The sequence below is a fragment of the Lissotriton vulgaris genome, chromosome 5 (genome assembly GCF_964263255.1).
Source record: "Lissotriton vulgaris chromosome 5, aLisVul1.2, whole genome shotgun sequence".
NCBI lineage: Eukaryota > Metazoa > Chordata > Amphibia > Caudata > Salamandridae > Lissotriton > Lissotriton vulgaris.
Genome location: NC_141693.1, coordinates 192,878,324 through 192,890,915, shown reverse-complemented (window position 1 = coordinate 192,890,915; position 12,592 = coordinate 192,878,324). Strand labels below are relative to the sequence as shown.

At 52.9% G+C, this 12,592-nt stretch overlaps 1 protein-coding gene across 1 annotated transcript in view; it reads left to right on the top strand.

Annotated features, from left to right (window-relative positions):
* LOC147710455 (ficolin-1-like) overlaps positions 1 to 12,592 on the top strand; it is an 844,448-nt gene that overhangs the window by 377,716 nt on the left and 454,140 nt on the right. The window lies entirely within an intron of this gene.

The following is a 12,592-nucleotide window of genomic DNA, read 5'->3' as shown; positions in this document are numbered from 1 at the left end:
AGAGTGCCTCGCCCGATACGCAATCTTGTCCCACTCCTTGTGGCTCAGGGTCCTTCCCAGTTCCCTGTGCCAGCGTTCCCTCCCCGGGTTATGGTAGTGAAACGGCGGGGGTTGGAGAAATTTATACAAATCAGTGATGAGTTTGGCGTCCGAGGCCCGGGTCACCAACCATCGCTCATAGGGTGTAATCGTACGGGCGGCGACGTCACGCACTGAGGGTTGAAGAGCCCAGTGGCGGACCTGCATGTAACGCAGTCTGTCCCCCTCCGTCAGGCCAAACTCCTGTCGGAGCTGCTGGAAGGGGAGCACGCCCTCCGGCCCGTAGATCTGGAAGAGCGCTCTACATCCCGCACTCACCCAGTGGGAAAAGGCCCCCGGCTCCAGGCCCGGAGTGAAGTCCGGGTTGTCAGCAATGGGAGAGAACGGCGACGGAAAAGTGGTGAGCTCCCGCAGCTCACACACCGCGTCCCACACTCTTAGCGGGACCCGGGTGATAAAGGAAGCGTAGAGATTAGGCGGGCGGTGAGTGCGCCGTAGGAACGGGACCTCCTGGAGGGGACGGCCCGCAACTGCCTGGTCTTGAAAAAGCCAGTGTTTGTCCGATTCCCACCGGCTCCATTCCACCAGGTACCGGAGCTGCGCCGCCTGAAAGTACTTCCGGAGGTCCGGGATCCCGAGACCTCCCGCCTCTGGGGCAAGCATGGAGAGGACCCGCTTCATCCGAGGCTTACGGCCTTGCCACACAAAGCGGGAGATGTCTGCCTGCGCCTGCCGTATCCAGCCCACGGGGGGCTGAAGAGGTAGAGCGCGGAAAAGATACAGGATCTGGGGCAGGATCGTCATCTTCACCGCCGCAATACGGCCCAGCCACGAAAGCAGGCCCTTGTTCCAACGGCCGAGTTCCTCCTTTATCTTTGTGCCCAGAGAGGAATAGTTAGCTGCGACCATGGCAGGCAGGGTGGGAGCAAGCAAAATGCCCAAATAAGGCACCGTGGAGGAGGACCACTGCAAAGGGAAGAGACTTTGAAGGTCCCGTCTGGTGTCGGCAGAGAGCGACACATCCAGTGCAGCCGACTTGATCATGTTCATTTTAAAGCCCGCAACGCGGGCAAAAGCTTTCAACTCCTGGACGCAGGCAGGGAGCGACCGCCTGGGGTCATCTAGGGTCAACAAGACATCGTCCGCGTATAAGCTGACAGTGTGTGTGTATTGCCCCATCTTCACCCCAATAGCGTCCGGGTTGTCGCGAATCCTCTGCGCAAACGGCTCCATATAAAGGGCAAAGAGGAGCGGCGAGAGAGGGCAACCCTGTCTCGTGCCGCGCTCAATGGTGAAGCTGCCGGAGCTGTGTCCATTGACCCGCACTGACGCCGACGGTCTCCTGTAGCAGTTAAAGACCATGGTGCGGAACTTCTCGCCGATCCCCAGTTTCCCAAGGACCAGCTCGAGGTATGGCCAATGAACTCTATCAAAGGCCTTCTCCGCGTTGACTGATAGCAGCATCCGCTCCCCCGGAATGCGTGAGGCCTTTTCCAGGACGTGCGTCACTCTCTTCGTGTTGTCGACCGTCTGCCTACCGGGTACAAAACCGGCCTGATCTGCCTCCACCAAACCTGGTAAATGTAGACCCAATCTGGCCGCCAAGATTCCGGTATAAAGCTTGAGGTCCACATTTAGGAGCGAAATGGGCCGGTACGAGCCGCACAGGGTCCGGTCCTTCCCCGGTTTGGGGATAACCGACACAGTCGCCGAGAGGAGGTCCGGTGGGATGGCGCCCGGTTCGGAGAAGGAGTTGAACAAGCGAGCCAGGAGAGGGGCGATAGTGGGACAGAAGGTCTTGTAGAACAAGGCCGTGTAACCATCCGGGCCCGGGGCCTTGCCATGCTTCAGCCGTGCGATCGCGGAGATAACCTCCTCCACGTGAATGTCCCTCTCTAAATGGTCCGCCTGGGAGGGGTCCAAGGCCGGGAGGGTCACGGATTCCAGATAGGCCTCAGCCTCTCCCGGTGGGGAAGATTCTGAAGCGTACAGTGCCTCGTAAAAGGATCGAAAGGTATCCGCCACCTCCGCGTCACCAGAAACCGGGATCCCATCCACACCCACCAGCTCCTTCACCACATTGCGTTGCTGCGCAACCCTAAGCCTATGGGCCAGGAGCTTACCGCACCTGTCTCCGCCGGTGTAGAAGGCATGTCTCAGGCGCAGCGCTGCGTATTCCGCCCGATCCAGATCCAGCGCAGAGAGGAGTTTCCGTGCCGCCTTCAGTTGCTTCCAAACCCGAGGTGCCCCCGTCCGGCGGTGGACCTGCTCAAGCTCCCTAACCTGCGCCGTCAGTTCTTCCCTCTTGCGCTGGCGTTCCTTATTGTCCGCCGAGGAAATGGAGATAAACTCTCCCCTGACGACCGCTTTCAAAGCCGCCCACTGTGTAGCCAGGGACGTGTCAGAGTTGCTATTGTGGGTCAGGTAGTCCTGGATGACCTCCTCCACTCGCTTCACCACCGATTTCTTATGAAGAAGCGTGTCCCGAAGCCGCCACATCCCTCTCGAGGGGGGGGGCGTCGGCCACGCAAAAACTCCGGAGACCGGCGCATGATCGGACAGAGACAAGACCCCAATGTCCGCCGCCATAGCGGTCGAGCGAAGTGGGCCGCTCACCAAAAGGTAATCCAACCGCGAATAAGTGCGGTGTGCGTGGGAAAAGTAGGAGTAGTCCCTATCGGTGGGATGCATGGTGCGCCAGAGATCATGCAGGTCCATCTCTGCAATCTGGTCCCGCACCGCTTTAGAAAGCTCCCCTGTCTGCGGAAAACGCTGGGCAGACCTATCAAGAGTGGAGTCGAAGACCATATTCAGGTCTCCCCCCAAGATGACATGGCGGTCGGGCGAGGCAGTAACGTCCACCAACACCGAGTCCAGGAAACGATCCTGGTGGTCGTTTGGGCTGTAGACCGAACCAACCGTAAAGGTAACACCTCCTAAGCGCATGCGATACACTAAGAGCCTCCCCTTCTGCTCGGCATGTTTATACAGCACCTTCCCCCTAAAGGAACTGGCTAGGAGAATGGCCACCCCAGCGGTCTTAGTCGCAGCAGAGGAAAAAAGTTGCGTGGGGAACTTGGCAGAGCGCAACCTATGGCAATCTCTGGAGAGTAAATGGGTCTCCTGCAGGAGGCAAATATCCGCCTGCGACCCCTCCAATAGGGAGAGGATCGCCCTACGCTTTACGGGGTTATTCAGACCCTTGACATTAAGGGTCACTACCTTCAAGGGTGGCATCGCCTCCAGGGAAACAGCACGCTATGCAGCAGGCGGGGGATCAGCGGAGGGGGCGCGCGGGGTAGGGGCGCAGGGAAGGCCAGAGGCGGCATCGTACTCATTCGGACAACTTCGGACAGGACCCCCCCCCCGACAAACCAACAATGAAACCCCCCCAAAAACCATTGATGGCAACCAGCCAAAACAAAAAGCAAAAAACCACACCCCATAGTCTCAGTCTAGCCCAGATGGGCGAGTCTGCAGAGAAAAATCAAGTGGACGTCCAGCCACACACCACCCCCCCGCCCCCCAGCCCCCAGCCCAGCATCGTGAAAGCTAAGAGTCTCTCCCCCCGGAGAAAATTAGGCCGTCAAGGCCACGCCAGTAGATTCAGGCAAGTTCCTGGCCGCAGTCCTCAGGGCCTCCGCCATGTCAGCTCTGATGGTGGGCGAGTCCGGGCGACTCACCGGCGCTGACGATGGGCGCCTTCTCGACCTCCGCCGGCCCCGCCGCTCAGGGCGCCTCCATGCGGGTGTAGCCCCGTCCTCCTCCGTAGCAGTAAGACCCAGCACCCCGCAGACATCTTGTAAGGAGCGCAGCTGATGCAACACCCCATTCCATCGAAAGATAAGACGGAAGGGGTGACCCCAGGAGTAGGCTGTCTCGTGCTCTCGCAGGAAGTCCGTAGCGATGCGGAAAGACCTGCGCTTTTGCAGTGTGATGGCAGACAGGTCCTGATAGAGCGCCACAGGTCTGTCGCGGAAGGTCAATGGTTGCTTCCTACGGGCCTCAGCCATGATGCGCTCCTTTAGAGGGAAATCCGGCAAGAATGCCAGGATATCAGGCGGGGGTGCCGATGACTGGCGCTGGCGGCCCACCCTGTGTGCTCTGTCAATGCGGATGGGGAAATCCTCGCCCTCCTCCAAGATGTTACGGAACAGGTCCTGCAGATATGCCACCAGGTCCGCACCCTCATCAGCGGATGGAACACCTCGGACCCGGATGTTGTTCCTCCTGGACCTGTTCTCGAGGTCCTCCGAGTGGGCCTGGAGCTCGACACATTGCTCCCGGAGGCGGAGGACGTCCTGTTGGAGATGGGTTATCTCCTCATCGCGGCGTTGAGCCGCCGTCTCCACAGTCTCGACCCGTTCGCCCAGGCCCTCAACTTCCCTGCGCACCTCCCGGACCTCTCCAGCCACTTCGGTCTTAAGAGTCTGAAATTCCTCCTTGAGGGAGGTGAATAAGTCCTCCATGAAGGACCGCGTGACCGGCGGCTCGCCCGCAGTTGCGTCCGTTGATGCCCGGGAGGCCCCTGGGGACGGCTGCGTCCTGTCGCGTAGTTGCTGGGACCTGCCGAGCATTTCCGGCAAGGTGCGATCACCCCGTGCCGCGCCACGTCTTCCAGTCATCTTGGGGCCCGGCAAAGCCCAGAATCAGTAGTTGTAGGCGAGCGCCACCGCTCGCGGGCACCAGATGTGAGGCCTTCGCCGAGGACAAGAGTAGTGCGTCACAGGCGACAAAATGGCGGTCCGGGCATGGGCAAGACGGCTCTCGGGCCAGCAGGGCAGGTAGCAATGTCCGAAGAGTAGGCCTCCCGTATCGTGTTCCCAGGGAGGGCAGTAGATGAGCTGGCACCAGAACGAGTCAAGGCTCCCGTGTGAGAAGGGCGCGGGCAGGGGCCACCGGGCACAGCCACACAAAGACAAGATGGCGGGAGGGTGGGACCCAGGAAGGCAGCCCGGGCCAGCAAGTCCGCGGGCAACTCTCAAATGATGACGGGTCCGGAAAGTGCGAACCCGGTGCCTCCCCTGATCACCAGTCGATTGCCCGGCACGGGCACTGCTCAGACTCCGCCATCCAGCGCCTCCGGGCGCGGAGTTCGCAAGGCGTCGCCCCTCAAGACCCCGGATAGTGGGGGGATCGCCGGTACAGGCTAAAGTCCGTCTCCCAGCAATGGTGCTTGCCACCAGGGCACCGCCAGGAAGCCACCTCGCTCCGCGGAGTCCGTCTAGTCCGCTCCTTCAGGATCTCCGGCGTTCCGCTGTTCAGCACTCGGGCCAGCCAAGGCGCGCGGACAGCGCCGCGCTACGCTCCGCCTCCAGGCTCCTCTCCTCGGGGCGACCCTGGCTCTAATCCTCGGAGCGATCTCCGAATAAACTTTTCGGGAACTTCCCCCGGGGCTTCAGAAGTCAAAGTGGCACCAAAATGTGCCCCAGGAACTCCGGCACAACACCCTCGCCCGCAGTGCGGCCGCGGGGGGAGAGAGGCGCAGGAATCGGGGCTCGAGCTGAGCCGGGCTGGAGGAGCTACGGGAGGAAGCGTCCGCTCACCCCGCCATCTTGGCCACGCCCCCAGATATTATTTTTTTATAACAAGTCAACCATATTCAGCAACAGTACACAATAAATCAATCAAAACAAAACAAAAGAGACTTCAAATAACTGAGGATGTATGTACCCAGCATCTAGTGTGCTATCTGGGTGAGGTCACAGCTAGGCTAGCGTGCTAGTTTGGCATGTGGGCTGCTGCTTCTGTTTTCCATGCGGTTGCATGGACATTAAGGCATCGCCTTCCAGGAGCTACTACCATATAATGTATTTTAAGGAATGTGAGGTTGTTCCCTAGTCTAACAGCTGCAGTGGTGGTGACACCCAGAGGCAACGCATTGCTAGTGTCCAGGTAACTTATCGGGTGTTAGTTCACGCCCTTTGCGCAGGATGTGTTTGCAGTGTGGCCTTAGATTGTATGAGAGTCCTGAGCATACTCTCCCAGGTCTGTGCAATGGTATACTTGCGCATCCCCGCCGCTGCTTCCCTGTTTAGGGATTGTACTCTCTGCCTGTGTCCAGACCCCATTGGACTTTGCCCAGTGTGGTACCTCTGGAGGGTCCCTGTGCTTCCATCTTTTACTGATGAGTCGCTTTGCTGTTATGATGCCCAGGTCTAGAAACCTTGAGTTCACCTTGTTGGCTTTGGCCCTCCTATAAAACCCCAGGATGCAGACTTCGCATGTAGTAGGTACCTCAGTGTTAGTGCAGTTGGTAAGTTTTTCTGAGATCACAGGCCAATAATGTAAAAGCAGGGGACAAGACCACAACATGTGTAACAGGCCAGTGCCTAGGTGACGGCACCTTGGGCATTCTGAAGTTTTGATGTTAAAGTATTGATTGATCTTGTCTGGTGAGAGATTCGCCCTCTGTAATATGTATGTTTGTATGAGTCTGAATTTCGAATTTCGCAGTATGTGCTTGGCACTAGCTAAAACGCGTTCCCACTCTTTATCATTCCAGGGACGGCCTCTGTCTTCAGTCCAATATGTGCGAAGTCTCTGCAGAGGCTTCAACACATGAACGAGCAGGGCCTGGGTCAGCCAGTGTATCACATGCAATCCCTCCCCCATCACATGCAGATATTGCAATAACTGGTGTGGTGGCAGCTTGTGGGTCATGTCGCCCCATGCTAGCGTAAATGTTAGTGTCCCCAAAGGCAGTAAAGTGCCGTCCGCGTACAGGTCTCTGAGAGTCTCCTGTTCCGCTTCAACCCAGGGCGCTAATGCCATGTCCGTTATGGGGTCTTTGGCTCTGTGCGTCCTGAGTAGTGGTAGTACCGGGGCATATGGAATTGTGTCTTTTGTGAAGTTAAGGCTTCTCCTAAAACACCTATGCACCAGCTCAACATGTATTTGATGTCTGGCGAGGAAGCTTCGCTAGCGGTTGGAACAATCTGCATATCTGTAACTGCGTCCAAGCTGTCTTCTAGGTCACCGTGTCTGCCAGATTCCTGCTGCTTAGCCACTGTGCTACCCTCTGTAATTGTGCAGCTAAATAATACAGTTCCAGATGAGGAACCACCAAGCCTCCACTTTCCGGGGGTGCATATAGTTTCTGCAGCGCTATCCTGGGCCGGCCTGCATTCCAAATCATGCCACGTATCAACCCTCCAATTCTCTAAAGAACCTCATTGGGACATACACCGGAAGATTCACAAAACAGTACATTAACCTTGGCAGCACTATCAATTTAGTAATGGTGACACGGCCCATCACATTGAGCGGTAAGGCCCTCCAGAACTGCATCTGTGCTCTTAATGAGGAGATGGCGCGAACCAGATTGCCTTTCAGTATATCTGATGAGACCTGTAAATATTTATTCCTAGGTACCTAAACGTGGTTGGATACCAATCAAGTGCTATTACATTGATGCTTATATCGGTTGCAACTACATCTTTGCGAAAAGAGTAAGCACCTGACTTAGCCCAGTTTACCCTGAGTCCCGATATTGCCTCGAATCTACAGAACAGTGGCGATATCTCTACGGCACGGCATGAAGGTCACGTACGTATAATAACAGGACGTCCGCATATAGGGACACTGTATGTAGACCATTGCTCAAGGCGATGCCCCAGTCTGCTCCTCCCTCACGGAGGAGAGCCGCCAGTGGCTCCATAGCTAAGGAGAAGAGTAACAGGGACAAGGGGCAACCCTGTCTAGTTCCTCGTCTCACCCTGATTTCGTCAGATAAGAGCTTGCCCGTATGAGCCCGAACTGTGGGACGCTGATACAGCAACTGCACCATTTCTAGAAATCACCCAGCTCGTATTTACGTAAGACCGCCGCAAGATAGGGCCACTCCAGTGAATCAAAGGCCTTCTCCAGGTTTAACACTAGACAGCCATATCTGGGCCAGTTTTTCATTGCATACTGTTGGATTCTAAATAGCCTTTGAATATTGAGAAAGGTTCTTTTAGCGGACACAAACCCGTTCTGGTCGGCATGGACCAGAGTCGGCACAAATGGGTCAATGCGTTTGGCCAGGAATGAGGCGAGTATTTTATATTCTGTGTTCTACAGGGCCAGTGGACGGTAAGAGCCTAGGAGTTCAGGGTTCCTACCCGGTTTAAAAGAGAGACCAGTGTTGCCTTGTGTTGTGTTGGGGTGAGTGTTGAATACTCCAGTGTCGCCTCATATACTCACAGCAGTTCCGACACTAGAACCTCTGAGTATGCCTAGTAAAATTCAGCCGGTAGTCCATCAGGACCCGGCATCTTTCCATTTGACAGAGAGTAGATACCATCCCTTATGTCTTCCGGTAACAGAGGAGCACCCACTTCCCCTTGCTGGTAGTCTGTTAGCAGCGTTAGTGTGGAGAGGAAGTCCTGTATTTCTGTGACCGTGGCTATTAAATAAGATCTGTATATTGTACAGTAATGTTCCACAAAAGCATGATGTATATTGCTTTGGGTATGCATTGTGACAGCCTGCGTATTCTGTATTGCTGTTACAGGCACAATATCCATGTCTTGCCGTATCAGCGACGACAACAATCTACCTGGCTTGTATCCCATATGATGGGTGCGCGCTGAGTGTGCGGCATAGTTTAGATTACGGAGTCGGTCTAATAATCTAGTGTGTTCCTCCCCCGAGCGTTCCAAAACCTCAATATCTCCCTCCAGCGCCTCTCCCTCCCCTTGGAGCAGCTCAGTTTAAAGTTTGTAAGATCTGCCTCCAACTGTCACCGCATGCCCGCCTGGGAACCAAGGCAGGCACCTCTAATCACAACCTTGAACACGTCACACTCCACCTGAGGTGTTGTGGCCGTCCCGACATTATCTTTAAAATACTGAGTGACATTTGCAGCCAGTAGGGTACGGAAGGGTGTGACCAATAGGAGATCCAGCTGTAGCCGCCATGTTGGGGATTGTCGGACAGGGGCGCGCCCACAACATTTCCAAGACATGAGGGTTGTGGTCAGAGTGTGTCCGACCTAAATAATGAACCGCTGCTATGTGGGGGAGCAGTGCGTCTTAGAGCATATAGCGATCTAACCACACATTCAGGTCATGAGCCCCTGAATAATAAGAGTGTACTCTATCATTGGGATGACGGTGTCTCCAGGCATCCTTCAAATGCCATTCTGTTGCCCAATTTGTCAACGCCTTCATATCATGGTGTGTGTTTGTACCCAGAAGTGTTGGAAAGGACCCTTCCAATGACATGTTAAGGATGCTGTTGTAATCACCCCCTAATAACATGGGTATGTCGATCCATGGCGCAAGAATGTGTGATATCTTGTCGACAAATGCAGCCTGCTCTCTGTTATGAGCGTATATCTATGCAAGTACTATTTGTCGGCCATCCAGCGAGCCCCTAGCTATCACATACCTCCCCGCTGTTTCTACCAGCGACTGTGTAATTGTCAACGGAACACCTGCCCTCACCCATATCCGCACACCCCGTGCAAAAGCCGAATACCCTGTGGCAAACAATTGGCTGCGCCAGCGACGTTGTAAACGTTGTATCTCTATTTTGGTTACGTGGGTGTCTTGCAGTAGGGCAATTTCTATATGATGTTGCTTGAGGTATGAGTAGATCTGATACCTACGTGATGGCGAATGTATACCCCTCACATTCCATGTACCAATCTTAACTGAAGACATTAACCCTCCAACGCATCGGGTGAAAATATGTACGTGGCAGCCCAACAGCCATATGCATTAAACACAGCTCATCATTACATACTCCACCTAGCTCGCTGACTCGCAGAGTGGGACGCTGTATGAATCTACTCGTAACAGATGACGCCTCCCAAAAAAACTCAGAAAAAGATACATGCATGAATAATACCAAAAGGGCGATAATGCAACCAGCAATCGTCCAAACTCCCAATCCGAGATAACAGTGAAAACAATCCTGGGGGGTGCGCTGAAAATTGCTATACTTTAGAGTACAGTCCTCATGTCTAGGGTCACAGGGGCTCCCCATGCGCAGGCAACATACAATATAGGTGGGTCAAACTGCATATGTTAACTCAGGAACATTCCACAAATCAGCAATAAAATATACGTTTGAGTCCTACCGCCTCCCTTGTGTATTTCAGTATTGAACACAGTAGTGAGCAAATACTGTGGAGTCATAACAGCGTGCATCCCAGGTGTCTATGCGTCCAGCAACATCATGCCCCCACACATACACCCCAGTACCTCAATTCGTAGTCCATACAAATACAGGAGCTTGCAGCGTTTATGCAATCAAGTCCGCCGTCTGCGGGGTGACATCCTGTTGTCCGTTTGAGTCCTGCGAATTCTGTAGGCCATATATCTGTTCGTCATCCCTCGACATGTCTCCTTGGCTGGAGTTAGATGCATTCTCGTCCTCGGGAGAACCGCTGATCTCTGCCACTGCCTGTATGGTGTCTTGATGTCCGCTCAGGATCAGCTCTGAGCGTGGACCCACAAGTGGCAAAGGCGGTGTACCTGTTCTCGTAGACCTGCGCTCTCTCTGCCGGTGGCGAAAAGGGCCTTTCAGTTACGGTAGCCTTGCGGTTGCGGCCCTGTCCCGATGCCCCACATTAGTAATGGTGTCCAGCCAGTCCTCCGGCTCCTCCGATTTGTTAAAGAAGTGTGTTTTTTTGCTGGCAACCACACACAGCCACGCAGGTAACAACAGAGAATATTTCACGTTATTTTGTCGAAGACGTTTCTTCACTGCCATGAACGAAAGCCTCTGGAGCTGCACCAGGATGGTATAGTCCAGGAAAAACATTATCTTGTTATTATCAATGTGGATATCCTGGAGCTTCCTGGTTTTCTTCAAGACGGAGTCTCGATCTCTGTAGTTAAGGATCCGAAGCAGCAGGGGCCGCGGGTTCAATCCCATAGTAGGTGGCCTAGTCGGGACCCGATGGGCACGCCCTATTACGAAGTGTGGTGATAGGGACCCTTCCGGCAGTACATCTCTTAAAAAAATTCTCCATGTGCAAGGCATGCTGTGCCCCTTCCCACCGTTCCGGTACACCTACTATGTGGACATTGTTTCGTCGTTCCCTCCCTTCGTCATCCTCGGCTCTGTTTTCCAGGAATTCTACACGGTTAACCAAGTCTTGTACATGTTTATCCGTTTGCGTCACCTGTGGTTTGGTGTCAGCAAGCGTGGATTCCAATGCAGTGGTGCGGTCCGTTAATTTCTGATGGTCTGCGTGTAGATCAGTGAGGTTGATGGCCACCTTGTGTATTTTGTATTCCAGGGAAATGTGAGTTTGATTGATGGTTTCCTCCAGACGGTCCATTGCAGCCAGTACCACATCCAACTTGCTTGCGATCTGATCCGCCGACCCCTGCTTCGCCATCTTGTCCAATTTGGCCTTTGACAGGGGCGGCATGCCTTGATCTCCACCAGTCTCAAGCAGGGGAGGAAACCTGCCCTGTAATTATAAACAAATGGCCTACAAGAGATCCAACAGACTTAATAACACTCTGAACCCTGGGTGGATATCTCACAAATGAATCAGCACATAAATATTATCAAACCTGTTTATTATTCATTATTGTAATTCATTTTTTCTCATTTTCATTTTAAATTTTGGTAATGTGGACAGACATATTCATTTCATTTCAATCTTTATTCGGTTTAAAAAACCTTGTAAGATACAATACATTAAAATCACAGTACATCATAATAATACATAGAAATAGCAGCAGTGGGTAAAAATTATCACCATATCTTGTTTGTGCAAAATTACGCAAAAAGTCATCCGCACCGGAATTAGCTAGTTCCTGGTCGGTCCCCTTACTGTAAGGAGCACTAACTAGATATACACATAGTTAAAATAATAAATTAAATATCTGTTATATTTAAAAAGTGATATACACCATAACAATAAGACAGGCAGTATTATACTAGCAGACAGTCAAAGACATGGTAAAATAGCCCCTTTATATTTAAGTTCTCTGATTTTTCTTTTTCCTAATCAAGGCAACACATAGGAGAAAACGACTTAGGCTAAACACAATTGGTTGTGCAGTGTCACCTTTAAATATTCTCAAACCAATCTTGGTTTGTCTAAGGCCTAGTCTATTACAGATCGGCTTGAGCCATTTTTTCCTAGCTTTAAGGTATGCTGGGCATATAAATAAAACATGGGACTCATCTTCTTTCGCCCCCATTTCACATAACTCACATATGCTGGATCCCGCAACCCCAGTCAGCCCTTTATTGCAATTCCAGCCAGTTGTTCTATCTTTTAATAGCAAAATGCCATAGCGGAATTTTAGGTATAGGCTTTTAGCCAATGGAGGGTGGATTTCGTCCATGAAGGGCTCTAGTTGCATGCTCATTTTAGTTTCAAAAAAATTTGAAGTTAGAGTCCCTATTCTGGGATTTGCAAGCACTGAGTCTCTAGTATAGTCCCAGTACCTTTGCTTCAGGATATGTTTTGAACCATTTGTAAGGGAATCAGGGTCAAACCAGAAGTCGCTTAACCCTAACTTTTCAAACCATTTTTTGACGTACTCTAGCCATGGTAAAAACGTGGTATTCTTTATTGCCAATATCTCTTGTAAAG